Source organism: Oryctolagus cuniculus, chromosome 16 (genome assembly GCF_051225735.1).
Source record: "Oryctolagus cuniculus isolate XC-2025 breed Fujian yellow rabbit chromosome 16, ASM5122573v1, whole genome shotgun sequence".
NCBI lineage: Eukaryota > Metazoa > Chordata > Mammalia > Lagomorpha > Leporidae > Oryctolagus > Oryctolagus cuniculus.
In genome coordinates, this window is record NC_142882.1 from 55,557,997 (window position 1) to 55,582,787 (window position 24,791).

The 24,791-nt window shown below is 45.5% G+C and overlaps 1 protein-coding gene and 1 long non-coding RNA gene across 2 annotated transcripts in view; both read right to left on the reverse strand.

Moving 5' to 3' along the window:
* HIBADH (3-hydroxyisobutyrate dehydrogenase) overlaps nt 1-24,791 on the reverse strand; it is a 250,045-nt gene that overhangs the window by 64,850 nt on the left and 160,404 nt on the right. The window lies entirely within an intron of this gene.
* Nucleotides 9,474-23,357, reverse strand: LOC149121759 (uncharacterized). Its single transcript, XR_016222977.1, has 2 exons — nt 19,595-23,357; nt 9,474-10,222 (listed from the first exon to the last, which is right to left on the reverse strand). It is a non-coding gene; the product is annotated as an uncharacterized LOC149121759 (long non-coding RNA).

The following is a 24,791-nucleotide window of genomic DNA, read 5'->3' on the forward strand; positions in this document are numbered from 1 at the left end:
GGCTGTCACATGAGTGGCAGCGACCCAACTGCTTCAGCCATCACCACTGCCTCCCAGGGTGAGCACTGGCAGGAAGCTGGAAATGGCAATGGAGCCAAAATTCAAACTCAGGCCCTCCCATGTGGGAAGAGGGCGTTCCAAGCAGCATCTAAACCATTGTATCACTGCCTGCCTCTAAATTTGGGTATTTTTTTCTGGTAGAGTATTTGAATATATTTTTGGTACTGTATTTATTCAATAAAGTATTTAATTAATGCTAAGTGTGAGAAAAAAAGAATTTAAATAGCTACTCATAGAATACATGGCTTAAAGAATAAGGACAAAAAATCTAAATTATAACAATTGCATTCCATTCACTTATCATTGATTGAGACCGCTCTGTGGCTAATACAGTGTTATGAGGGAGAGGTTTTTAAAAACATGATACAGACTCTACCCTCAACACACCTGGCATCGTACAAAGGAGAGGAGGGAACAAGGGAATGGCCAAGAGTGCCAGGCAACTTCCATAGTTTCTCACCTCTTGGGTTTTCGGCATGAAAAAGCAGCAAAGTCAGAAAGAAGTGTTTACAGTTTTATATCTTCCAGTACAAGAACATTTAAGACACTATCTCTACTATTTTTATTGCCTAGACGTCCCCTATCTTTTATTTTTTAATAAAGCAAAGGCAGTTCTCCCTGGCAGTTTGTAGCGGGAGTTCATTATCAGAGGAACACTTGGCTTTTAAATGATGTTAACACTGAAATCCTCTTCCCTGGTCTCTTTCTAGTTAAGATTTCCTCATCTTAATCCTCTCTCCCCACATATTGATCACACGTTGCATGCTTCAAAGTGCCCACTTAATCATTCCACTTTTTCCAAGTCTAAGTCTTAATAGGCGACAGGTTTCCTATTATACTTCCCCTGCCTTAAAATATCTTAAAAGAGTAAATCTGCAAATAAAGAAACCACACAGACCAAAAAGCTCTTCTACAAATTCTCCCCAAGTGGATCTGGATTCTAAACAGTGAAGATGTAGCAATAATATCCACACTGCAGGGCCTCCTGGACCTGATGTCAACTGGTCCTACTCCAACAGAATGAAAGCTTCAACCCTTTGTTCCCTCCACACTTGACCTTCACCTTCTGATATTTCAGCCCCATGCACTGGAAGATGTGTGGGGATTACGAATCCCAAGTACGGTCTAAGATCTGATCATTTTGCTCTGTTATTCATATGTTCCTTCTGTTTGACCGTTTGTAGCTTTTAATTTTGAGGGAGGGGGCAGTGTCATAACACTTGAGCAGATGTTGCAATTGGTCCCCAGGGGCAACCTTGGGGAGGGAGGCTGAACGAGACACTCGCCAAGGTTCAAGGATTCTGTGACTCACTGGGCTTGACCCCAGGCCAGGAGTAGGGTGCTGATTGCTTCCAACCTGTGCTTTGGCAAGTAATAAATGTCAACTGATCTTTCTTCGGATGGTAGGGATGGTACCCATATAAGAGAACATGAAAAATGGTACGTGTTAAAAATGCATTCACAGGAGCCAGACTTATGCGTGCTTAGAATTAAGTTGCTGCATTCAGTACATTTGTCATTCTTTCTGCATCCAAGTTTTGGTAACAGGATGTTTTCAAATAGTTTACATTTCTCTTGGGACAGCTTCCCTAACCAAATGTTGCGTTAGTGTTAGCCGGCAGTTATTTGGATATGCTCGATTCGTGTTGTTTCCAACAAGGAGGTCTGAGGCCATTTCTGCAAGCAGAATCCACATTGAGGATAATGGGCTTTTCCGCCCTGTCCATAAAAAGCAAAAGGACCAGATCAGTGAGAGTTTTACAAAATACACTGTCAAATCCTTGGATGTTAACATTTTAGGTTACTGGGAATGCACAGATGACAGAAACAGACTGCAACTGGCATTCAAAAGCCTGTGAGTATTTGGGGCAGACATTTGCCCCAGCAGTTAAGATGCCAGTAGGGATGCCCACATCCCATGCTGGGGTGCCTAGGTTTGAGTCCTGGCTCCATTCCATATTCTAGCTTCCTGCTAATGTACACCCAAGGAGATAACATGTGTTCAAGTGTTAGTGACATATCAGGGAGGTAGCTAGCAAGGAAGAGCTGTGGTCACCTGCATGGCCCAAGTCTCCTCCTCTCAGTGCAATGGAAAACTGCTGCTTACAACTGGTGCAGCTTAAAAATAGCCACATGGCTGCCAGCTGTGCCCCCACAGTGACCTCTAGCTTATTGTAAGGCTATTATAATAAGACTACCATGACTGACACACCTACTCCCATCGTGCACCTGACACCACGGCATGTCCACGTTTTCCAAATGGGTGGCTTTCAAGCCCCACCCCAGTGAAGCCTGGCCCCTGACCTTTACCTACATCTCATCCCTGAATTATTTTCTTGCATCAGAGACAAGAACCTGGATACAGCCACCCTACATGAAGGTCCCTGGCACGCACATGAGACACCTGAATTGCACTCTCAGCTGCAGTATCAGCCAGACCAGCTCCAGGTGTTTTGGGCATTTCAGGAGAGAATCAGTACATGGGAGCTTTCTTTGTCTCTCTCTAAAAAACATTTTTAAGGTAACCTCTAATGTTTTCTAAGAAAATTACATTTACTCAAACTTTGTTTCTTCCACTAAACACTTGTGCACCAAACTATCTTTCTTTTCTAGTAAAGAAGAAGGAGTGTCCAATGTAAAAAATCTGAAAAATACAGAAAAGCATAAACAAAAATTGTTAAATACCTATGATTCTTCAATCTCAGAGTCTTTGCTTTGAAAAAGACAGTCTGTGGTGAACGTTACTTGAAATCTTAGAAAATTTGATATTTGTTTCTGAATGAAACCCTGATGCATTCTTCTGACGTGGATCTTGCTCTAGCATCATGCTCTCTGATGCCACACTCAAGGAAGCTTAGTTCTGCATGACAAGGGGACACAATGATACACACAAAGGATGGTTCATTTCACTGGATCTTGGTTAAACCACCATTGCCTTATTAATGCAACACTGTGTAAATAAAATCAAGATTAGAAGCCCCAGGCGATTGAAGGAGTTACTCAGTAGTAATAAGAGAATCTATTCAAGAAGTTAGAAAATGAAGTATCAATCCTGGTGGCAAGGGAGTCTGGGGAAGCGAGTATTGAGCTGGACACAATGGTGCCCCAGGAAAATCATAGTTCTGAAATGAAGGGTGAGAAGGGGGTTCACTTCTTTTCTGCTTTTAAAATCTTTAAATTTTAATTATTTATTTACATTTTACTTGAGAGACAAAGAACTTCCATCTACTAGTTTGCACCCCAAATGTCTTCCAATAGCCAGGACTGGGCCAGGCCAAATCCAGGAGCCTGGAACTCAGTCTGGGCCTCCCACGTGGATGGCAGGGACCCAGCTTCTTGAGCCATCACTTCCTGCCTCCCAGGATACACATTAGCAGGAAGCTGGAATCAAAAACAGAGGAGCCAGGACTCGAACCAGGCACTCCAAAATGGGATGTCAGGTGTGTCAAACGCCCACCACTTGGATTCACTTCTTAACCAGGACTTCGTCACCAGTAGGCAGCCAACCTTGTCTTCCTGGAAGGTACTCACAAGTCTGGGGTACTAATTTAGGGCCTCTGCCCACATAGCCCTGAGCATGAGCTACAGAGGAGTTGTCATGCCTACTTTCTCATATAAACATGAAACTGAATCAACAAGACAGTGATGTTTTAGTACTGTTTAATAAAAGCAGTGAAAGATAAAGTAGTATGCTGATAGGGCACTTGGAGTTTTTACTGAACCAACATGCAGATGTATTTATGGTTTAATTTACTTCCTATTCCAGCAGAATTTTTAAAGCCAAGTTTCTGGAAGCAAATTCTTTCCAGATGCAACTATCATAAAATCCGGGTCAAGAAATGTTTGTTCTAGGGGCAGGCTTTCGGCAAGGCAGTTAAGATGCTGCTTAGGACGCTTGCATCCGTATTGGAGGGCCTGGGTTTGGGTCCCAGCTCTGCTCCTGCTCCAGCTTTCTGCTAATGCAGACCCTGGGAGGCAGCAGGTGATGGTTCAAGTAGTTGGGGTCCCCACCACTCAGATGGGAGACCCAGACTGAGTTCCTGGCTCCTGGCTTCAGCCTAGCCCAGCCCTGGCTGTTGTAGGCATTTGGGGAGTGAACCAGCAGAAGGAATATCTGTCTCTCTACCTATCAAATAAAATGAAAATAAATCAATAAATAATTGAAAAGAAATGTTGGCTCTACAATCCATAGTTTTTTTCAAGACAACCTGGAGGGGCTGTTTTATGTTTTAAGTTTATGTATTTCTTTATTGAAAGGCAGGGCAAAAAAGAGAGAGAGAATCCATCTACTGGTTACTCCCCTGTTACCCACAACAGCCAAGGCTGGGCCAGGTTGAATCTAGAAGTCAATGACTCCATCTGGGTTTCCCAAAGGGTGGCAGAGGCTCCAGCACTTGAGACATCATCTGCTGCTTCCTGGGGTGTGCATTAGCAGGAAGCTGGAGAGGAAGCAGAGGAGCCAGTGCTCTGTTATGGGATATTATGTCCCAAGCCTCAGTGTAACCCATTGCATACCAACACCTGCCCTAAACCACAGTTTTGAACATAAACTACCCCGAATAGCAAACATCAGATGAGGGGACAAAAATGTTTATTTAACTCAATCTATTTTTGTATTGGTGCAACTTAGTTTCCTAGCTTTGTGTAATCATGTGCCTTTAATCTTCTAAGACATCATTCATTTGAGGTAGTTCAAATATATCTTGATGCTAACATTTTCTCTAAAGCTAACTTTCTATGACTTTTTAAAAAAGATTTATTTTTATTTATTTGAAAGACAGAGTTACAGACAGAAGTAGAGCCAGAAAGAGAGGTCCTCCATCTGCTGGTTCACTCCCCAGATGGCCACAACGGCCGGAGCTGTGCTGATCCGAAGCCAGGAGCCAGGAGCTTCCTCTGGGTCTCCTACATGGATACAAAGACCCAAGGACTTGGGCCATCCTCTACTTCTTTTCTAGGCCATAGCAGAGAGCTGGGTTGGAAGAGAAGCAGCTGGGACTAGAACCAGCGCCCATATGGGATGCCTGTGCTTCAGGCCAGGGCTTTAACCCGCTGTGCCACAGTACCGGCCCCTCTATGACTTTTTCATAAGGCATTCATCTTCCCCTCCCAATGTCAATGCTAAGGCAGTCGTCAGTGCATGCCCAAACCCCTGATCCACAGGGAATTTACTCGTCCTTCAGCCTCTTCCTAGTCTTTACCTTCCTTCTCCAGGGATCGCCTGCATTCGCTCACTCCAGCCTGTATTTGGATGCAGTGCTGAGATAGCACAAAGGAGAGGCTATTGGGAACAGCAGCTGCCACAGTAGAGTTTGGTTTTCTTGCAGCCTTGCCTCTCCTTGCTCTTTTCTACAGGCCAGTGGCTAATTGCCCAGAATGTCTAAGAGCTGGGTTTAAAACTGCGGTGTCTCTAGGCTGCACCTATCATTGGATGAGATAGTGGCATTGGGCAGAAGGGCACATAGTGGTTTTGATGGCGAAGCACATTAACTTGCAACCCCCACTGCACAGAATGAAGGAAATGCAACTGCTGCCCTCTGGGGAGAAGCCACTTAAGCAAGAAAATAAATAAGAGGATTTTGATTATGTTCAGAACCTTTAGGCTGGTGCCCGGGGGCTGCATCTTGAAATTCTTGTCATTTCGGGTTTACACAAAAAATTATAGTGCAAGAAAAAAGGTGCTCATAGTTCTCATTACAAGAACTTCACATTTTTTAAATGGTGTCCTTGTTCTATTGCGGTTCTATTGGGGTAATACATGCCATCATCTGAACTGGGTCATTGTTTCATTTCAGTTAAGAACATTATGGATGTTAAGGACCCAGTAGCGTGCCTGGCAAGTAGTTGGCCACTGGAAGTGTTCTTTCCCTGCCCTACTCACTTCTGCTGTGCCTTGCTGCTCCTGCTTCCTGCTAGAAGTCATCCAGAATTCCAGCATCTCTGCCGGACCATCTGCCAGAGCCGAGGAACTCACTCTGCTGTTGCACGAGCTGTCCTCATTTCTGCCATTTCTGCTGAGCATCCTGTCTCCTTGGGGTGGGGGGCCATGAATCCACCTCCAGCTACGTGCTCTTCCTCCACCTACCACAATCGATTCAGCACATGGAGTGCTGTGGGGGCATGCACATGGACAACTTCAATATAAATGCTGTGTGCCAGGCCGGGGCCGCGGCTCACTAGGCTAATCCTCCGCCTAGCGGCGCCGGCACACCGGGTTCTAGTCCCGGTCGGGGCGCCGGATTCTGTCCCGGTTGCCCCTCTTCCAGGCCAGCTCTCTGCTGTGGCCAGGGAGTGCAGTGGAGGATGGCCCAGGTGCTTGGGCCCTGCACCCCATGGGAGACCAGGAAAAGCACCTGGCTCCTGGCTCCTGCCATCGAATCAGCGCGGTGCGCCGGCCGCAGCGCGCCGGCCGTGGCGGCCATTGGAGGGTGAACCAACGGCAAAGGAAGACCTTTCTCTCTGTCTCTCTCTCTCACTGTCCACTCTGCCTGTCAAAAAAAAAAAAAAAAAATGCTGTGTGCCAGGCACTGGGGGAAGATACTGCACAGGGTCTCCCAAAAGATCATGGCGGGGTGGGCGTTCTGCCTAGCCGTTAAGGTGTCCATGCCATACACCGGAGTAGCTGGGTTGAACCTGGCTCTGGCTCCTGACTCCGGGTTCCTGATGATGTGCATCCCGAGAAGCAGCAGTGATGCTCAAGTAGTGGGGACTCCCGCCATCCATGTGGGAGACCTGGACTGAGTTCCTAGCTCCTGGTTTCAGCCTCGCCCAGTCTGAATCACTGCAGGCATTTGGGGAGTGAATCAATAGATAGAAGCACATTCTCTCTCTCTCTCTGCTTCTTAAATGAATAAACTTTTAAGTTTATGAAAAATACATATTATGAAAAAACTATGCATAGATTTCAAAAATTTTTACACCAAAAATAAACTTTTAATTCCACTTTCCCACCAACCTTTTGGAGTCTCCTCATATTATACATAATCAGTACAGCTAAAATTTACTGAGAACTTACCATATGCTAAACATTCAGCTAAATGTTTTTATATACACTGTATATATTGATCGAATGGCCCTAATGAAGCACTTGAATCTAGAAACATATTTTTTTGACAGAGTTAGACAGTGAGAGAGAGAGACGGAGAGAAAGGTCTTCCTTCCGTTGGTTCACTCCCCAAATGGCCACCACAGCCAGAGCTATGCCATTCTGAAGCCAGGTGCTACCTCCTGGTCTCCCTCACAGGTGCAGGGGCCCGAGCACTTGGGCCATCCTCACTGCCCTCCCAGGCCACAGCAGAGAGCTGGACTGGAAGAGGAGCAACCGGGACTAGAACCTGGCGCCCATATGGGATGCCGGTGCCTCAGGCGGAGGATTAACCAAGTGAGCCAAGGCGCCGGCACGGAATCTAGAAACATCTTAATTTAACTCCTTCAAGCACAGTCTACCAAAAATTGGATGACTTCAGATACCTAGCTGTCCAGGTTACTTTAGAAGACTAAAACAGTCCTAATTTCTGGTCTGATAAAGGCCAATCTAGACAAGCCAAACTTCAGACTCAGATCAAGTTTCAGTCAGCCTGAGCCCAGATGACTCCCAGTTTCCACCTGTGGTCCCCAGGAGGGCCCGCTGTGCTGGCTTCCAGGAGATACCCTGTAGGCGTCAGCTGCCTCCTGGCTATCTGAGTGAGCTGGCAGCCTCACAGCCACCCTTCCCCAACTAGCAGAAGATGGGCAATATATTCTTGGCCGAGATTTTGGGAAATGAAGACACGTGGGCATTGCAGCCTCCACATAGCCCACTGCCTGGTTATTCTGCCTTTTTCTGTCTTCCTCCCTCAAAGAGCTCATCTGTTGCAGTTCCATGCTTTTTAATCTTTATTTGTGTGAAGGGATGTTGGTACTGAGGTTTTTACCAGACACTGGGAGCAGAAAGGGATTTTTGCAGGAAGATATTTTGAGGAAGGCCTCACTCATATATATAAATGATTTATTTATTTGACAGGCAGTGTGACTGAGAGAGAGAGATTTTCTATATGGGCTGGGCTAGGCTGAAGCAGGAGTCAGGAGGTTCTTCCAGGTCTCCCACATGGGTGACAGGGGCCCAAGTATTTGGCTCATCTTCTACTGCTTTCTCAGGCACCTTTGCAGGGAGCTGGGTCAGAAGTTGAGCAGTCAGGACTGAAACTGGCGTCCACAGGGAATGCCAGCCTTGTAGACAGCAGCTTAACTCACTGTGCTTCTCGGCCCCAGGAGTCATTCAAATTACGAACAGGTACATGGCTCCCTCATTTGTCTGCCTCTGAGGCTGTCCAGGTGGTAGGGTGGAAGCAGGTAGGAGGGGCATAATTGCAGGTGGAAACCAATCCCAGCACGCTTCCTGGAGGTGGTCAAAGTCCAGCCAGGCAGCAGCAGAGCTGTGGGACTCAAGGAGGACAGATGGGTCCAAGAGAAAAATTGGTGTCCTACAATGCCTACTTAGTTCCCCACATACACACACACATGGAGAAAATCAAGACAGGGGCAGGAGACATGCGTGGGTGCTATCCAGGGTGCCCGGGACGGAGCAGAGCTAACAGCATCCCCAGCAAACCCAGCACAGCTGGCACACACAGCGACAGTGGAGAGGTGCTGAGCTCTGCAAAGGCGAGTTACCTGCTCAGCACAATCCATTCCTGCAGTGCGATGACCACAGGCCTGGCCATGTGTTTTTAATGGGTTCCCAGGCTGCTAACAGTTAGCATTGTTAATGACCTGCAGAGAGAGCAGACCCCTGGGTCAGAGCTGCCTGCAAATCTTGGTTATTACTTTGAAAGTATGTGCAGTGGGCCTGGGCTGGTTCTTTTCTTTTTAAAAACTGTAGATTTTGGAGTCTTAGGGATGTGTTTGTGTATGAGTGTATGTAGGAGTGTGTGTGAGAGCAAATGTGTGAGTATATGTATGTGTGTGGGAGTGTATATGTGTGCGAATGTATTTATGTGTATGAGTGTGAGCCTATATGTATGTGTGAGCATGTATTTATGTGTGTGTGTGAGCAAGTGTTTGTGTATGAGTATATGTGTGTGTGCAAGCGAATGTGTGAGAATGTATGTATGAGTGTGTGTCTGAGTGTGTGTGTGCAAGTCTATGGTAACTGCCTGAGTGAGGTCACCTTGCTCAGGCCAAGGATCTTCTTGTCAAGCAAGAAGCTTTTCACCCTAAATCAGTTTTCACTTCTAAATTAGCTCCACAAAATGGAATCCATTCATCAGCCCTGGATCCTTCTCGGCTGGAATCGGGTGATGTACAGGTGTCTGATCCCTGAGCCCCTTCATTACCTGCAGCCAGCCCCTCTAGCCTCGTCTCTTACCACAGAGGGCTCCCTGTTTCTCAGCCTTTCTAAATGTGCGGTTTGCCAGTCATGCATCTTCTTCTTCTTTTTCTTTTTAAAGGTTTTATTTATTTATTTGAGAGGTAGAGTTACAGAGGGGGAGGGGAGGAGTCAGAGAGAAAGGTCTTCCATCCACTGGTTCACTCCCCAAATGGCTGCAATGGACGAAGCTGATCCGAAGCTAGGAGCCAGGAGCTTCTTCCGGGTCTCTCATGCGGGTGCAGGGCTCCAAGTGCTTGGGCCATCTTCTACTGCCTTCCCAGGCCATAGCAGCCAGGACATGAACCTGTGCCCCTCTGGGATGCTGGTGTTGCAGGTGGAGGCTTAGCTTGTTACACCACAGCGCCACCCCCACGCTGCTTCTCACTCTGTGGCTGCACCACATGGCCTCTTTTCTGCTAGAAATGCCCACCAAGTGCAACCCCATTCCTTGCCCAGCCCAACTCACTTTCAATGTTTGGCGGAGGTGACACCTCTTCCAAGAAGCTCTCCTATTTGCTCTTTGTTTTCTTCTTCTGTGTTCATATACAGTTTTTTTTTTTAAAGATTTATTTATTTTGCTTGAAAATCAGAGTTACACAGAGAGAGGAGAGGCAGAGAGAGAGCAAGAGAAAGAGAGAGCGAGAGAGAGGTCTTCCAACCACAGGTTCACTCCTCAGATGGCCGCAACAGTCGGAGCTGCACTGATCCGAAGCCAGGAGCCAGGAGCCAGGAGCTTTCCAGGTTTCCCACACGGGTGCAGGGGCCCAAGGACTTGGGCCATCTTCTACTGCTTTCCCAGGCCATAGCAGAGACCTGGATTGGAAGTGGAGCAGCCGGGTCTCAAACTGGCACCCATATGGGATGCCGGCACTGCAGGCGGCGGCTTTACCTGCTATGCCACAGCGTTGGCCCCCATATACAGCTTTATATACACACATATTTCATGTAAATTATTTTTAAATTTTTAAGTGTTTGAAAGGCAGAGTGACAGAGGGAGACACACACAGATCTATCACTGGTTCACTCCCTAATCGCCTACATCAGCTGGGGCTGGGGCTGGGGCTGGGCCAGGCTGGAGGCATTTGGGTATCTCACAGGGGTGGCAGGAAGCCAGGTACTTGGATCACCACCTGCTGCCTCCCAAGGTACGCATTGGCAGGAAGCTGGATCAGAAGCAAAATGGTACTGGAACCTAGATACTCTGATACAGGAAGCAGGTGTCCCAAAAAGCAACTTCATCCACTGCACCCACAATGCCTGCCCCTTGCACTGTGTTTTTGAGGTATTTTCACCTTGGCTATAAAAGTCATACACACTTATTATAGGAAATTTGGAAAAATATCAAATTTTTTTAAAAAATCTTAAATGAGAAACAAATTCTGCAGACAAAAAACTTGGGGTTATAATCACTGTTGGCATTTTGATTAATTTCTTCCCTGTATTTTTTCCATGCTATGTTTGTACATTTTTATATGCTCAGAAAAGAAACCAATTTAATTAAATGCTGCCAGAAAGACAAGGAGAATATTGACTGAAAAAAGTTCAATGCATTCAGTGTTTCTAGGTGACTGGTGATGCTAAAAAGTAGTTCAGAATGTTTAAAACTCAGATTTCAAGGGATTTTTTGGCATCAGTTTAGCAAAAATACATTCTATAAAATGACTGCTTAAGCAAATCTGCTAAAGTGGTATGTGTGCATGCTCTCTTTTTTACTTAGCATCCTATCATGTCCTAAAACGTCTTGGAAAATGCACCTTCACTTGTCATTTTCTGTCATCTGATTCTCATTGTGCGAGCAGTGGCTGCTCCCTCTGGGGTCCCCCCGCCAGATGGCAAGGCTGCTCCTGGCAGGTCTGTGATTTCATCATTTGATATCCACTCTGACCATGGTCCGGCTGAAGGGTAAGCACGTGAAAAACTGGATGAATGGAAGGTTGCCCCACACTTCCGGGATTCTTTACTCAACCAGCCGCTGACTGTTTGGTACCTGCTGCTACGTCCCAGGCTGTGTGGGAGTCCACGGGTCTGGGGGATGTGCTGCTCTGCCTGCGGTGCCCTTTTGGGGTGAAGGGCTGGCTCTCCAGTATGGGGACTGCTGCTGGCAGGAAGGCCTTGGGGACTGGCTCGTCTCAATGGAGCTGTTTCGTCTAAGGTCACCCACTCTCTTGGGGGGTGGCCTTAATCCATTGACTGTTTCATGAACATATAAGGGCCTGGTCCCCTTGTCCCAACTGGGCACCACTATGAAGGATCCTGCTCCAAAACTCTCAGCACTTGACAGGTTGCCACTGAGCCCCCCGCCCATCCTGCTGCCCTGCCCCTCCCCAGGTTTGCCTCCCTAATGCTCCCACAAGTTAACCTTGGCCTCAGGCCTGCTTCCTGGGGAAGCCATCCTGTAAGAATGGGAACCTGCAGGATGACCAGACACTCCCTCACCCATGGGTGGCTTAGGATCCAGGGTCCTGCCTGCTTCCAGACCATGGAGTGTGTGTTCCTGGAACAGCAACCATGTCTTGTACCCACTATAGCCCTGGGCTGAACTCCAGTCCTGAGAGCACAGAACCCTCTCAAGCACACTGCTCGATGAGCAGATGGGGAGGGGCTATGAGGAGCATTCTGAGGAAGCTGGGTGCTGGCAGCTACCGGGATGGAGGCAGGAGTGACAAGTGGGGGTTCCCAAATTTCAAGCCTGAGAGACGAGAGCAGGAGGAGAGGCTTCTTGGGTAGGAAGTTAATTTTGTGCAAAATTGGTGTTGCTATGAGGCTGGGGTGTAAAAATGGTGCATATGAAGTGTCACAATCTTCAAGGGGGCAGAGCTTCTGGGCAGTTGCTGAAGTAGAACCAGGCCTTGTGCAGAATGGCTTGGGAATATCCACTGAGGCATGCCAGATTCACACTGAGGTAATATTAGAAGCTGTGACAGTGAGGACAGTCTTGCAGTTTTTTGAGATCTTTTTATCTTTTTTTGTTTTTAAGGTTAAGACACAGAAGAGTGGAAGATGCATCAAAAGATAGCCAGACTTGAAGTACAACGTCAGCCCTTCCCTTTGCTTCAGTCTGCCAGCCCAGCCTGCAGACTGGGGACCTGCCAGCCCCCACAACTGTGTGAGCCTCGTTCCTAAGTCTCTACCTCCAGTATAGATATAGTTTAGAAAAGATAGATGTTATATAGATACAGATATAGATAAATAGAAGCATTAGGATGTGTGTGTGTATGTGTGTGCTCCCTACTGACTGTTTCTCTGAAGAACACTGAATAATATAGATTTTGATGATAATCTAATAGATTCTTGACTTTACAAAAGAGAAAAAGAGGCACTGAAAGGAAAGAGGAGAAGTCAAATATATCATGGAGAGATGTAGTGTGGCGCAGCATCTCCAGTGGCAAAAGGAAGAGAGTTTCAGAGGTGATTTCTGTCTGCTAACTTGGCTCAAGTTGTACATCGAGTTATTTGTATCATTATGCAAGCCAGCGGCCACACTTTAGCGAACAGCAACTGAGTAAGAGTAAGAGTAAGAGAATTGAGAAACTGGACTGAAGGGATATCCAGCAATCATAACAAATCTGGAAATTAATTGCATAATAATGAAATTTTAAATGTAAAAGATGGACTAGAAAATGATCGAGTCTCATAGAAAACAGAGAAAGCAAAGAAATAGAGAAAAGATTGAAGGAGCAAATCAGGACATTTAGTTTCTGAAAGACAGGACAGATAAAATGGATCAAGGATTTAATTAGAGAAATTATACAAAAAATTTCCTTGAAGGATTTGGGTTTTCAGAGTGAAGACCCAGCATAATGAATGAAAATGGCCTGTTAATAAAAACTATCACCAAGACAGTTCAGAGTTCTGGGGGCAAAGGGGAAAAATCAGCTTTTAATCTGGGGGTGAGTAGCAGAGAGAGAGGATGAGGAGAAAGAGGTCACACACAGAGTCAGTATGGCACCATACTTCTCTGTAGCAATACCAAGAGTTGAGGTTCTAACAGAAAGGAATTTCCAGACTAGAATTTTATACCCAGCTAAGCTTTCAATTAAGAATATGGGGAATGAAAGACAAGGTCTCCAAACGTACCTTCCATGTATCACTTTTAAGAAGTTACTGAGGATATGCATCACCAAAACATATTTGTAAATCAATAAAGAAGATATGACATTAACAACAGCAGCAGCAGCAAACAAACAAAAACAGAGGACTTTATAAAGACCAGAGGGAAAATAATTCGAAGGATGATTAGGTTGAGAAGTATGAGACAAATGAATTCTAATCTTTCATAGCAGGAAGTAAGTAATACCTATAGTTCTTTTTAAAAAAAAAAGATTTTATTTATTTACATGAAAGTCAGAGTTACACAGAGAGAGAAGGAGAGGCAGAGAGAGAGAGAGAGAGAGAGAAGTCTTCCACCAGCTGATTCACTACCCAGTTGGCCACAACAGCCAGAGGAGCTTCCCCCAGGTCTCCCATGCGGGTAAAGGGGCCCAAGGACTTGGGCCATCTTCTACTGCTTTCCCAGGCCATAGCAGAGAGCTGGATGGGAAGAGGAGCAGCCAGGACTAGAACCTGCACTCATATGGGATGCCAGCACTACAGGCGGAGGATTAACCTATTGAGCCACAGTGCCAGCCTTTATAGTTCTAAAATATAGAAATACCGGTATAATATGAAGGTCAATAACAGGAAGAGAAGCTAAAAAGATGAAAGGAATTTCCTTTGGGAAACATGAATTGGGGGAGGAGGTTGAGTGGGAGAAGGGAGGCTGTTTTCCTTGATAAGTCTTGCAGTATTATTTGACTTTTAAACTAAGCGTATTTATTACCTTTATACAAATTAAATTGAAACAGGCAAACGTCAATTAATATGCCAGAGATAATTTATAAGTTGTGCGTAAAAATGGCCTTTCTTATCCACACTATTAGAAGTAATCTTTCAGGAGAAAAAGCACGCCCCTCTGATTTGTCTTCCTTCCTCTGCAAATGGTTTTTAAGCAAATTCTTGGGAGCCCATCAATCTGCCAATTAGAAGAAAAAGCAGGAGGAACAGCAGGAGTCATGACTGCAAGGAAACAGTTCCTATCCCATAAAATTATTGCCTTTACCAAATTAGAATAAACCTGTCAAGACCATGTTTAACTATATTTATGTAAAAATCAAAGCAGTCTGACTTCCACTGTCAAACAGTCTTCCAACTTGTCTGTAACAAAGTGCTGCCTTCCTAAGCCAGGTACTTCAAGCCTCATGGGTGCATTGGGGCAGGGTGGCTGACTGGTACACACATTCAGAAAGCTGGCCTTTTCAAGGGCTGCCTCTGGCTCTGTGGGATGGCTGGCTCATTTAGTTGGCCTGACAGTTGTAGCACGCTGGGTGGCTGTTGCTTCTGCAGGAAAACCACCAAGTAAAATATCATTGCACCTAGCTCACTGATCAATAGCACAAAATAAAAAATCACACTCCTCCATTCGCATGAGAGGCAATTTTCTGTAGCTTCTCACAGTTGCTAGAACTTTACAAATATGTATCTCCCAAACCACCAGACGAGACAAATCGGTATGATACTAGTTATTTTTATGTGCTGCCTCATCCTTTATACAAAGTATCTCGGATCACTTTAAAGTGAGAGAGCAGAATGGAAAGTGTGATTTATGGTGCCTGGGGGACCAAGGCTACCACTGCAGAAGCAGAGAATGGCCCACTAAGGATTCTGGGAAAGGCAGGAAGGCCAAGAGGAGATGCAAACCACACATGCTGCTTGGGCAGGGGTGAGGGGAGAACTGTAGCAGGTGTCACAACTTCCCCATCGCGGTGGTGGAGCCCCTGGTGGAGGAAAGAGGAGCACTAGAAGACAGATGAACACGGGCTAAAGCTGAAGTGCTTCTAAATCTCTGCTTAATAATTTTTTTTTGAAATAGCTTTATTGAGGTTTAATTCACACACCATACGAGTCACCCATAAAGTATACAGTTCAATGTTATGGGGGCAGGGTGGTAGCATGGCTGCTTGGAGTGCCCACTGCTCTTATGAGAATGCCTGGTTCAAGTCCTGGCTCCTCCACTCCCAATCCAACTTCCTGCTAACGCATCCTGGGAGGCAGCAGATGATGGCTCCTGTGCTTGGGCCCCTGCATTTATGTGAGAGACCTGGAGGAAGTTTCAGGTTTTTGGCTTCAGCCTGGCCCAGCACTGAACGTTGCAGTCATTTGGGGAGTAAATCAGCAAATGGAAAACCTGTTTCTGTCTCTCTACTCTTAAAGTAGATGAAAAGAAATAACAAAAATAGACCAAAAAAAAAAAATCCCATGGTTTGTAGTTGTGATCATCATCACGACCAATTTTAGAATATTTTCACCCCCACCCCAATCCCATATGCTTTCACAGGCACTACCCCTTTCCTACTAGCCTCCCTGCCCCCGCCACTCTTCACCCCTACATACGCACAGTTCCAGGAAATGCTACTTCACCCTCTGTATCTACAGATTTACCTTTTCTGAACATTTCCTGTAACAAAAATTATTCAATATGTGGTCTCTGGCAACTGGCTCTTCTCACTTGTTTGCATTTGCTACAGTATCTGCGACTTGGGTCTTTAAAAGCACTGGTGATGATCCTGCTCTCAGGGAGTATGGAGTAGAATGGGTAGGAAAGGGGACCAGACACACGGGAGAACGACAATATGCCACGGACGCAGGCCACCGTCACTGCCCTGAGGTGCTTAAAAGCCGTCCACTTTGAGAGGAGGTTGAGGTGACCCTGGCAGCTCAGGGACTGCGTCATGGAGGTTCCATCCTTGCAGGACAGAGGTCTTCTCTAAGTAGCAGGGCCTCAAGAGACAGAAAAACCAGCAGCACGTTCCTACATCCCCAGATGCTTCTTCATGGCATCCAGTTCAGTGTTCCCAATTCTGGGAGTGCTCTGGCTTGTGATGCATGGGGCTCTCTTTTACCCCTACCCCAAGAGGACAAGGATCAGGGCTCACCAGAGAGTGGGTGTGCCATGGGCATTGGGCCCAAGGGAACACACCTGACGGAACACACTTGAGGAGCCCCAAGGTGCAGCAGCACAGTGCAGGGGCCCAGGGGGATGGGAACCTAAGAAGCAAGTCCAGCTACATCGCAAGGCCACAGGCAACAGAAGCAGCTGGGTACAGATACACAAGCCGGAGAGTCCAGAGCTCAGACAGACCATGCACCTGGGCACATGCCTGGAACAGCTTCAGGAGCTGCCATTGGCTTCCTCAGGCCACTGTCATTTATGTATGTCTACCAGCCTTGAGCTTCTCCAACCTGGCACCCATTCTCACATCTGGCTGCTTTTTCTTTAAGCTGTTTCCCGAGACATCCTCCTCCTACCTCACACCACACTGCCAAAAGTATAGCCCTGTCAGTCAAGACAGTGTCTCTTGCTAATTAAAAAACTTTGTCCTTTGGGTCAGCATTGTGGTATAGCAGGTAAAGCTGCCGCCCGCATCACCAGTATCCATATGGGCGAAGGTTCAAGTCCCGGCTACTCTACTTCCCACCCAGCTCACTGTTAACAGCCTGGGAAAGCAGCAGAGGATGGCCCAAGTGCTGTGACCCCTACTACCCACGTGGGAGACCTGGAAGAAGTTTCTGGCTCCTGGCTTCAGCCTGGCCCAGCCCTGGTCACTGTGGCCATTTGGGGGAGTGAACCAGCAGATGGAGGCCCTCTTTCTTTCTCTCTCCCTCTCTCTTTGTATCTCTGACTTCCAAATAAGATAAACCTTTAAACACACACACACACACACACACACACACACACTCATCTTTTCTCTCTCACTGCCATTTATAAGAGGGTATTCACCTGCCTGGTCCCTCAACTCCGTTGCCCTTCCCCTGGCATTTGTCACTCTTTTTTTTTTTTTTAATCTTTTATTTAATGAATATAAATTTCCAAAGTACGACTCATGTGTTACAATGGCTTCCCCCCCCATACCGTCCCTCCCACCCACAACCCTCCCCTTTCCCACTCCCTCTCCCCTTCCATTCACATCAGGATTCATTTTCGATTATCTTAATATACAGAAGATCAGCTTAGTATACCTTAAGTAAGTATTTCAACAGTTTGCTCCCACACAGAAACATAAAGTGAAAAATAATAGATGATTTTTTTTAAATGATGATGAAATCAGATCAGACCTATTGTCATGTTTAATCCCAGTGAGAGTCAAGTTGGGAATTGATAATTTCTTTCTTTCTTTTTTTTTTTTTTTTACAGAAGATCAGTTTAGTGTACATTAAGTAAAGATTTCAGTCGTTTGCACCCCCATAGAAACACAAAGTGAAATATACTGTTTGAGTACTCGTTATAGCATTAAGCCTCAGTGTACAGCATGTTAAGGACAGAGATCCTACATGAGGAGTAAGTGCACAGTGACTCCTGTTGTTGACTTTACCAATTGACACTCCTGTTTATGGCATCAGTAATCTCCCTATGCACCAGTTATGAGTTTCCAAGGCTATGGAAGCCCCTTGAGTTCTCCGACTCTTATCTTGTTTAGACACGGTCATAGTCAAAGTGGAGGTTCTCTCCTCCCTTCAGAGAAAGGCACCTCCCTCTTTGAAGACCTGTTCTTTCCACTGGGATCTCACTCACAGAGATCTTTTTGCCAGAGTGTCTTGGCTTTCCATGCCTGAAATACTCTCATGGGCTTTTCAGCCAGATCCGAGTCACTCTTTTTTTTTTTTTTAAAGATTTATTTATTTATTTGAAAGTCTGAGTTACACACAGAGAGAGAAGGCACAGAGACAGAGACAGAGACAGAGACAGAGAGAGAATCTTCCATCCGCTGGTTCATGCCCCGAATGGCTGCAACGGCTGCAGCTGTGCTGATCCAAAGCCAGAAGCCAGGAGCCAGGAGCTTCTTCCTGGTCTCCCATGCGGGTGCAGGGGCCCAAGGACGTGGGCCATCTTCCACTGCTTTCCCAGGCCATAGAAGGGAGCTGGATTGGAAGTGGAGCAGCCAGGACTCAAACCAGCACTCATATGGGATGCCGGCACTGCAGGTGCTGGCTTTACCTGCTATGCCACAGCGCCAACCCCTGTCATTTTCATATGAGAAGTCTTCAAAAAATTCCCCCAAAAATGCATGTTATGGGGGCAAGTGTTTGGCTCAACAGTTAATATGCTGCTGGGACACCCACATCCCATATCAGAGTTCCTGGGTTCAAATCCCTGTTCCACTTTTGATCCAATTTCCTGCTAATGTGTGCCCTGAGTGGCTCAAGTACTTGAGCCTCTGTCCCCCATATGGGAGTCCAGATGGAGTTTCAGGCTCCTAGCTTCTGCCGGCCCAACCTCAGCCAGTGTTGCCATATGGGAAGTGAACCAACAGATGGAAGATCTCTCTTTACCCCTCAATTTCTCTACTTTTCAAATAAATTTAGAAAAAAAAGTTTTAAAGAAAATGTATATTATGAAAAAACTATACATGTATTTCATTTTTTTGTACCAAAATAAGGTTATGTGTTAATTTCATTTTTTTCATGAACCTGTTGAAGTATCCTCATATTCTCTGCAAACCCTTCCTTGACTCTCCTGGGCAAAACTGAATGCTCTTTTCCTGTGTTCCATGACTCCTTGCTTTATGTCACAATTATATATATATATATATATATATATATATATATATATGATACATATATTATATATATATATATGTACCACAATTGCCCTCACCATTGTCTGACACATTATGTGCAAAGCTGTGCACATTTTAGATCCTGAGTGTAAGGTCATGGAGGGCAGGATCTCTGCCTCATTCATCTTGGTAGCACAGTGCCAAAGTGGGTGACCTAAGTTGAAATCTATAAAAGTGAATGTATAAATGATTTATGAATAAATGAATTTAAAAATAAAGCCAGAGCAAATTTGGTGTTTAGAAAACTATTATTTGTTAAAAAAAGAAAACTATTATTTGTAAAAATTGTTTAGGAAAATATTGCTTTGTATAAATATCATGGCTAAAGTTAATCTCAACATCAGATCAGAATAATTAGCAAATTGGTCTTATGTTCACATCTTTGTTCTTGATAGAAACTATTTAAATATGCCTCCCTGCTTTGATTAGCACTCTTTTTTTGTCTAGAGTTGATAAGAGATGTAGAAGTGTTGTTCAACTAAAAATTCAATAATGATAAAATATAAATGAAAACAGGAAGTGCTTTACTTACCAATGGCCATCAATAGCAGTGAGCCAGACACAGAGGCATAGTTTCTGAATCTGACTGCTCTCCCTAGCAGTAAGACACATTAAAAGGGGGGAGAAGAGCCAGGCACTAGGATGCTTGTGAAACAACTGGGCAATGTCGGAGAAACATTTTGTAGTACATTGTGTTCTGAGAAAGGAATTTACAGGGGGAAATTCGGTGGTGAATTAAAGTTGGCTACAACTTCTTTGCCACTCCTCTATGTCTCCATCCTACGTGCTTTCTGGGATGGTTCTGTGACTTGCTTCATGCAATAAGTGACACTGCCTAACTTCTGAGTCTGAACCTTGAGAGATCTGTGGTTTTTGCATTCATCTGCTGGAAATGCTCTGTTTTGGAATAAAAATAAATGCTGTGAGTGGCTACATAGAGGAAAACTTAGCTGCTCCAGTCAATATCCCCAGGTGAGCCTCCAGCCAGTAGCCAGCACCAACAGCCCATCAAATCAGTGGGTCAGATTAACATTACAGCCAGTGAAGCCTCAGGTGACTGAAACCTCAGCCAACACCACACAGAGCAGAAGAACCATCCAGCTGAGCACAGTCAAACCACAGGATTGGGTGAGAGAACAAGCAGCTGTTGTTTTTTCAAACCTTTATGCTTTGGGGTGGTTTATTAGAGTAACAGATAACTGAAACAACTTCTGATTTGTATTTACTGGAAAGTGAGACTAATTTGAAATTCTGCTCATCTCTGGGAATAGCAAAGTGGGCCAGGAATAATGCTTTCCTCCTCCCAGAAAATTCTCAAGGGAATGGCTTAGTTGGCTGGAGAAGCTTTAATAAGAACAATGCAGGGAAGTTAGACAAGCCCCGCTAAGTCAGCAGCATCACTGGTGAGGGGTACAGAGCCTTATTATGCTATTAAGGTAAGCATTTCAATTACTACAACATGTACAAAGTGAAATGATAAACTTGCAGTTTGATGAGAAGGGTATATAAAATCAGTGGCTGTAAAAAGCATGGTAGAATCAATAAAGTTTATGAAACTGGAATTAGTTGTGTGTGAATGTGAGTAACAAACGAGCAACATGTTCTGCATTCAGGAAGTAAGGAGGGGGTCCTCTGTGGTCTGAGTTTATGTTCAGGATGAAGGGTCAACAATATCCATCTGCTGCCTGATTTATTTTGATTATATCCAGGACAGTTAGGTTTATTCTAACATTTTGGCTCTATTTTTGCCCATTCATCTGTGACTTGTCCTTCTACCTCTAACCCAGTGAACACCTTCTTATCAAGGTCCAGTTGGAATCACCTCTGTGAAGCCTTCCTTTATCTCTCCTGCCAATAATGAATCATTACCCTCTCTGTGTTCCAGTGAAATTTGTTACAAGTTGTTATAATAGGACTCTTCACCCTGTTTCAATTTCTGGTTACCCAAACTAGCTAGGTGTGGGACTAAATCTTACTCAGTTTTGTATGTTCTCTAATGGGTAAGAAGCAGTGCCAGGCATTTATTAAAGGTGACAGGGTAGGTACTCAGTATTCAAGTGGATGATGGACAGGGATTTGTCCTGGCAGATAAGATTCTGGTTAGGATGCCCACGTTCCATATTGGAGTACATGATTTTGATATCCAGCTCCAGTACTTGAATCCTGATTCCAACTTCCTGCTAGTGCGGTCCCTAGAATAGCTGTGATGGTTCCAGGAATTGGGTTCCTACTACCCACATGGGAGACCTGAATTGAGTTCCTGGATAGATGGATGAATGGGTGGATAGATAGATGGACAGATGGATAAATGGATGGATGGACAGATGGGTGATGGATGGATGGATATAATGGAAAGGTTTGTGAAATCCCCTTAAACTGTGTCTTATGGAATATCCTAAGCCTGGAAAAGAAAGGAAAGGAAGAGTTAGGTGGTGTTTTGGGTATTTCTCCACAGGAAAGATGTAAGCATGGTAATGCTGTCAGAAGGAGAAGCTGGTGAACCTGCCTTGAAGCATATTCTCAATTTAGATTTCATGTTTATTTGGGTGGATCTGGGGGCACTACTCTAAATGATTGAAAAGGCTAAAGCTGCCCCTTGATACAGACAGTGGAAATGTTATTTAAAAATTATGTTTCATTGGCTCTCCGCCATTGGGCAATAGCAAGGAAGCATCATGGCCTCAGATATCACTGGGCACACAGCCCTCTGTGGAAGAGGCCCCTGCCCTCCAAAACAGCGTTTCTCAACCAAGTCTGGGCTCCATTCCTTGAGACACTGATTTGATGGATCTGCATACAGAACCTTCAGTAACTTCTAAAACCTTCCCAGGTATTTCTAATGGGCAGTCAGGATTAGGAATCACTCATTGTTATAAAAGCTTAAGTGATGACCCAGGCACAATGACAAGGACCATGGTGTGCATGGAACACTCTGTCAACAGAATGAAAACAATGTCTGCACATGAAAAGAGCCACATTGTACGTGCATTAATTCAACTGACATTTATTGAGTGCCTCTGATGCCAGGCCCCCTGTCAGGGGCTGGGACATGGTGCTATGCAGCCCTTGTGGAGTTTACATAAGTCTACTTAGGCTCTTAGACATTAAATAATAAACACATCTATAATTGGGAATTATGATAAGTGCTATGGAGGAAAAGACAACAAAAAGTCAGTTTTGCTGGAGTGGGAGCAGAAAAGAAAAGTAGAAAGCAAGCACCACTTAGGTTGAGAGATAAGAACGTAACTCCATATACATGTATTTAAGGAGTTAGGGGTTACTATTAGGCTGAGCCACAGGAAATTGCTGACATGCCATTTATGAAGTGCAAAATGGCAATTGCATGTGATTCAAAGTAAAAAGTTCATGGAAAATGGAAGTAAGCTTTTTCCATGAACTTTTTTTTATTAATTTATTTTATTTTATTTATTTTTTTGACAGGCAGAGTGGACAGTGAGAGAAGACAGAAAGGTCTTCCTTTTGCCGTTGGTTCACCCTCCAATGGCCGCCACGGCTGGGGCGTTGCGGTTGGCGCATCGCGCTGATCTGAAGCCAGGAGCCAGGTACTTCTCCTGGTCTCCCATGCGGGTGCAGGGCCCAACCACTTGGGCCATCCTCCACTGCACTCCCAGCCACAGCAGAGAGCTGGCCTGGAAGAGGGGCAACCGGGACAGAATCCGGCACCCCGACCAGGACTAGAACCCAGTGTGCCGGTGCCGCAGGCGGAGGGTTAGCCTAGTGAGCCACAGCGCTGGCCTTCCATGAACTTTTTGAAGACTCTAAGATAAGAGTGTTATCAAGAGCAGGGACCGGAGGCATAGTGTGAGCTGCTTTCATCAGAGCAGGGATGGATGGCTGCAAGATTTGAGGCAACTCTAGTAATAGGAAGAAGACTTGCAACCCACATTTGGGCATTTGGTACAGCAGTTAAAATGCCGTCTGGGATGCCCTCATTCTACATCAGAGTGCCTGGCTGGAGTCTTGGCTCTGCTTCTGATCCAGCTTCCTGATAATGTACACCCTGAGAGGCAGAAGGTGATGTACTTGGGTCCCTGCCACCCAGATTGAGTTCCAGGCTCCTAGTTTTGGCATGGCCCACCCCTAGCTTGCAGGCATTTGAGGAGTGAACCAGTGGATGGGAGATCTCTCTCCATTCCAAATTAAAAACACAATAAATAAAATTTTTAAGCAGAGGAATATTAGCAGTGTATTTAATGTTTAGAGGGTTCTTTGATTTTAAACACCCACACTTATTCTCAAATCACTGAAGAAAAATGTGAACTTCTACTACCTCCACTCCTAAAAGAGGTGGAGAGTGGTGGTGTTTAAAATTTGGGTCTTGAGGGTTGTGTGTTTCTAAATGAATCAGCAGGCACCTCACCTTGTAGCTATACCACACTGAACATGAAGTATGCTCATGTTCAAGTTACTGTGACTGCCAAACAAAGCACCCCAGACTCAGGGGTATAAATAACCACGTATTTCATTTGTGGGTTCCAGGGTCAAGTACTGGAAGGAGTACGTGGAGCTTCTCTGCCTGCCACGTCTAGGGCTCCAGCTGGGAAGGTCTGGAGTGGGAGGGGCTGGGAGAGTTGGAAACAGAGGATCCACTTTCCACATGGTTTTTTTATTCTTTGTCTGTGGCCTGAGCTGGGGGAAGTAGAAGTCTGGCTCCACTGGGATGATGTATCAGAGCACCTGACATGGATTGGGCATTTCACAGTCTGGCAGATCAGTTCGGAGAGCCAGGGTCCCAGAAGGGTGCCTTGGGAGAGTGAGTATTCCAGGGACAGCCAGAATGCCATGGCTTCTCATGCTTTAATCCCAGAAGTCGTATCACATCCCTTCTGCTGCAAGCAATTGCAAGCTCAATCAGCCCCAAAGGACAGAGGGGGACAAAAACTCCACCTCTCAATGGAGGGAGGGTCAAGGTCATGTTGGGAGGAGCGTATGAGATAGGAGATATTGCTGCAGCCATCTTTGACGATTAGTCATCACTTCTGCCATGAAGTGATAAGAGAGAGAGAGCAACTCTGAGAGAAACTCCCATGAGGGAGCCAGGTAGTCCCTGTGTCAGGATGGTGGCAGCTCCATGTGAAGTGAAGGCGAAAGTGAGAGCACTCCTGTTACAGGAAGGGGGGACTCTGCCAAAAGACATTTTCCAAAAACAACCCTTCTCTTGCCATAGTGTGCAGGAAAACTTTGGCTTTTCCAGAGAGGCAGGAGACACACACTTGGCAGAGAGGGCAAAGGCCTTTGCTGGCTAAGTTGAACTTAGCACAGCATCACGTGGGGAAAGAGAGTCTTCCAAAGCAACCAAAGGGTCTGTTTGGAAAGACTGTTCTTAGAAGTTGCATAAGCAGTTTCTGAGATGCAGCAGGCTGAAGCCCAAAGCAGATGTCAAGACTCAGATGTTGTGGGCCGCAGTCCAGAAGGGAGAATAAATACCCTGTCATTTCTTAACTCTTGCCATTTGACTGCCATTGGCCAACCCAAACCAGAGTCAGAGGGCAGGGAGGCCAGGTGGTGCTGCCCTCAGAGGCCAGAGACACACAGCAGGGTGGAGGGCTAATCTGGGGCACAAGCCTAAATGGAAGAATCCAGAATCTAGAGATTCCTGGACCCAACCTAAGGATTACATTCAAGATTCTGCAGCCTAGAGTGTCACACTGAGTAAGCATTGTCCCTGTCCTGTTACTGAGGTTTATTTCTGTCTAGGATGCTAATGA